The sequence below is a fragment of the Fulmarus glacialis genome, unplaced genomic scaffold (genome assembly GCF_000690835.1).
Source record: "Fulmarus glacialis isolate BGI_N327 unplaced genomic scaffold, ASM69083v1 scaffold8223, whole genome shotgun sequence".
Classification (NCBI taxonomy): domain Eukaryota; kingdom Metazoa; phylum Chordata; class Aves; order Procellariiformes; family Procellariidae; genus Fulmarus; species Fulmarus glacialis.
Genome location: NW_009204818.1, coordinates 1 through 4,792, shown reverse-complemented (window position 1 = coordinate 4,792; position 4,792 = coordinate 1). Strand labels below are relative to the sequence as shown.

Here is a 4,792-nt window from a genome sequence, read left to right as displayed (position 1 = left end):
TTGGCCTCCAGACACGTCCAGCTGAAGCCAAACTGGCTGTGAATGAAATGGAAGTTGGTGTGTGGAAGTAGGTAACATTTCCAAGACCAGCTGTTGCCACCTCCACCTCTTCCTTCTGCTGGAAACAGGAGGAGCATCAAGCTTGGTTTTTTTAGGGTTCTCACCACGCTCCCTGTCCCTCCTTTTCTTTCTCCCTTCCTGTGACAGGAGTGGCCTTGCCTGGGTACCACCCTGGTCTGAACTTTGATAATACATGCTACTGGAAATTCATCTGGCTCTTACTGTGACCAATGAACATTTCATTAATTACAGTGACATTCTGTATGTACCAAAAGAGAAGTTGTTACCTGTAAAGTTTACTTTCAGGAGATAATCTTTGTACAGCTTCCTGCCATCCAGATGCTTCATGGCATCACAGAGTTTGGTGGTGTTTGGACACAGAGTCCGCTGCATTTTATGCAAGGCATGGGCCATCGCATACACGGCATTCACAACAAACATGATCTTGGATTCTTGCTCGTAGTTGGAACTGTTGATGGTGAAGTGCTTGTCACAAGCCTTTTTATGTGGTTTTCGGTTCTGGAGATTACACTGGAATTTTTGCTCCCAGAAGTCCTTGAACCAGGGGTTGCGCCTGTTATTGTAAGGACTGAGGCTTTGGAAATACCTGTCAAACTCTTTAACCGGATGGGAAGCCAGTTCCAAGGTTATTGCCCCAGAGGCTATGTGCTCATTGCCCTTGACGATACTCTCTTGTGCTCCCCATCCGTCGCTGGCAATCCAGGTAAAGGAAACGTTGAAGCGGTTGGCAGCTGCAATGAGCTCCCGAGAGTCATCGCCTCGCATGAAGAGCACCACCACTCTGGCGTTGGGTTTCTGGAGCAGCTCTCTGATCACGCCGTCGTAGGACTTCCTGATGTTGGACCGGCCCACTTTCTCGGAGGTGGCGATGCAGATGTTGCGGAGGCGAGCTTCCTGCTCAAAGGCTTCAATCCCTGTCTCCCCATAGTCTCCTTCTGAAGCAACCGTTGACACATACGTCCAGTTGAAGTACCGTAAGATTTCAGCCATGGCTTTCGCTTGGTAGAAGTCAGGGGGCACTGTTCGCGCAAAATAGTCGTAGCGGGATTTGTCGCTCAGCTTGGCACTGGTGGAGGCATAGCTTATCTGGGGGATCTGGAAGAGTCTGAGCAAATTTGCCACCTAGAGAGAAGGGGGAGAAGACAGATTTTTGAAGGGTGGTATTTATAAAACTGAACAGAAAAATCTAGGGAAAGGCATAAACAGTGTTTTTTAATAAGAGGTGTTCCGACAATCACAGATTAAGGGTGTTGATAGAGGATGTTGATAACATACTCTGGTGAGAGCAGTGCACTGAGCGTATGCAGAATAGCTGTTCTCCTGCTCAGTTAATTCCCAGGGTCCTACTGGGGCTGTAATGGACGTTTCATTTCTGTCAGACTGAATCTGTTTAAACCAACAGAGAATTTGACACAAATGGACAATATACTTCAGTCTCAGCCTGTGCTCCTTACTAAGGTCTGGGGATTTGCATGCCTTTACTGTTCACAGTGTGATTCATCTTCTCCAAGACTCATTGTATTTGATAACCAAATGAGACATAAATTTCTCTTTTATGCAAATATCACAAATACACATGTACAGGCCTTTTACAGAACTTTCTGACCCCACTTATTCAAGCTCTGAGTCCCCACCCTTCTTGCTTTTTACTCTTTTAAACTGTTTTTTCTGAGCTGTTCTGACTGCAGTCCTCCTGAGATGGCATATTTGTTGCATGTTAGTGCTCCTCAAGTGCTGCACAATGTCGTGTTGACCTACAGCTTTTCATAAATAATAAAAACTCTTAGTAATCTCTAATTGCCCATCTTGTGTGGTTTATGTTGTCCAAAGTCCTGGGCTTTATGGGTTTTTTTCATATGTTGCTATGTCCCTTGCTTAAATATCCCCAAATCTACTCTCTTACTCTCATAGAATGTAGCTCCTGATAAAATCTGGAAAGAAATGAAGAAAGGTTATGGCATTTTTTTCCTGTGATCGCTTCTTAAATGACAAAAGGAAGACTTTGGAGTTCTGCTCTTGGTGCATGGAAGTTGTGTCCAGTAAATTAAATTTAAAGCTGATCTTGGAGTACAGCCTGACAAAACCATCTGAAAAGCAATATTGTACTTGAGGTTCCGAAGGGAAACTTATTAAAAATTGCCCAATCAATTAATTTTTCACATTTTCCCCAAATATTTCTCTGACCACAGACTATGTCTGTGAGAATTCAAAGGCAAAGGACTGTTTTGAAAAAAATGTTATGGAACAAGGCAAATTTTAGAGACTCAGACGTCAGTAGCAAAATAGACAGTCTGGTAAAAAAACCAAAAGAATTTTATTGCTTTTCGGCAACCCGTATCTCTTGGGATTTTATAGATTTAGATTCTGTCTTTAATGCAAACACTGGACAGGTGTCTTGCTGTGGTTCGTCTCCCACTGTAAACTGGTGTAATCTCTTGTCTGGGCCAGACTCTGCTGCCTAACCATACATGCACTGTGCCTTTCACAGCCCTCTGAGCTGTCTGAACAGGGAACTTCAGGACACCCTTGTCCTCCTGTCCTGCGGCCCCAGGGAAGAGGAGGCGGGATGCCCTGGCATCTCAGGTCTCTAGGTGCCTGTAATTGGGGAGCTGAAGAATGTCTTCATAAAATAAACCACTCACAGTGGTTTATTTTCGTTTAAACCGAAATAAAGCCTCTTCTACACTGCTTGGAAGGAGTATCCTGACAGGGAGCTTTGGCTAAGGCCCTGCGGTTTTGCCTATGGGTATAGGCACATGGCCGGAAAGTGCTGGGGCTGAGCAAGTTACTGTCCCTCGGGAAACAGCTGATGTGTCCTTAACCACCCTGCTAGGTGGTAACATGCATTAAGCTGCCTTATACTGGAAATATGGGATTTAATTTCCATTATGGTGATTTAAATGAACAGCTTTAAAGCAACGGAGTGGGCGGAGAGGCTTGTTTTGTCACCGAGGTGCAATGGATGCTCTGAGCATTGTTAAGCCTCTGTGGCTTTGTAACTTTTGATTACATGCCCACGTATCCACATGGTTTGGTTCACCTGTCCTCACTCAAAAAGAGCACTTTGATTTGGTAATAAGAATGTCCTTGGTGTATCTATTGTGGAACATTTCTTGCAGAACTGTGTGGGCTGGAATTGCTATTCTTGTCTCAGTTTATTCTAGCAGGAATTATTTTATTTGAGCTAAAACATAATAAGGATATGCACGTGTCATTCTGCATTTCCCCCCCAAAATGGCTAAAAAAGAAGTCCGTTTTCTAGCTAAAGCAGTGTTATTCAGTATGTGGTCAAACCTTCAGCTCACAGAAAGATACTCCTAACAAATATAGCAGTTTTCTACTGTTTTTTTTTTTTCTTTCAGTCTAAGCAGCAGAAGTATCCATATGCAGGGAAACAGAACTACACCCCCATTTTACAAGGGGGCCCTGAGAGTTGGAGGTCACTGTATGTCTAGGGGCCCTGCAAACTGCCTGCCATTCTGCTTCCGTGCTCTGGGAGAAGAAAGCTTTCCTGTGGCAGTGCTGTTTGCTGTAACGCTCTTCACTGCAATGCTGTCCAGATGGTAGGTTTTTCATAGACCAAAAATAATAAAAAAAAAGAAAGTCTGATTAATCATAGGGGATAGTGACCCAATCGTCCCTGAGAGCTGGGACTGATCATGGAGCTCAGTGAAGTTGTATCTGTTATTAATTCAAATCAGGACACTCTTCTGGAAATTCTGAAGCTGGGGATTTTCTGGAATATTGTAACATCTTGATTTTAGGGACTAATTTTTCAAAAGAGCTCAGGTCTCAGGCATTTAGCTGATGCAGCCAGTTTCAGAATCGTTCCTTTTTCCAGCCATTTCTGTGCTGATCTGAACATACGATTCTGCAAATCAGATCCTGGTTAAATGAGCAACAAGATAAGGGCATGGGTAACAGGTTCTGGAGGGGAGCTGATATCTAAGGCTATGTCTATTCTGCAATGTCTCAGTGTAGTAGAGGACAGTGCAATGTGAACCAGAGTTACGTGCACCGAGATTGAACCACCTGAGGCATACCTACACCATAGCTCCATGCTGCCTTGGGATGTGTGCTACAGCTTCAAAATTGCAATATAGATCCAGCTTTTGCGAAGTGAAATAATCTATTTTGGCAAAGCTCCAGGCAGCAATTTAATCAAGCCATGGTGCATGCAATTACAGCCTGAAATCCATATGTTGGCACTTAAGTAACAGTAGTAGCCTGTTTTTTTTTTTGCTGTCAAAACCAGTGGGTTTTGCAGATGCTTAGCACCTTTGAAAATAAGGCTGGATGTTCTATATCTGCAACCTAAACCAACTGCTCTGCACAGATTGCTGTGAACAAAGCACGTCCATGTAGTCAGCTTCCAGCGTGATGAGAAACCTTTATCTGCTCTCATGCTGCTGGGTTTATTAGTGTAGCCCCTGTCCTGTGCTAAAGTGTCCTCTTCCCAAGCAAACCCGGCTCTCACCCAGCTGCTAGAATGGCAAGTGATTCACAAGGAGCTGCCCAACATGAGCACATGTTCTGGTTTCGGCTGGGATAGAGTTAAATTTCTTCCTAGTGCTTTGTTTTGGATTTAGTATGAGAAGAATGTTGATAACACACTGACATTTTCAGTTGTTGCTAAGTACCCTGCTAGTCAAGGACAGCTTCCATGCTCTAGCAAGCACAGACGGGAGGGAGCATAGCCGGGACAGCTGGC

The 4,792-nt window shown here is 44.1% G+C and overlaps 1 pseudogene; it reads right to left on the bottom strand.

Annotated features, from left to right (window-relative positions):
* Positions 1-347: 347 nt before the first annotated feature.
* LOC104072251 lies at positions 348-1,203 on the bottom strand (annotated as a pseudogene).
* Positions 1,204-4,792: the final 3,589 nt, after the last annotated feature.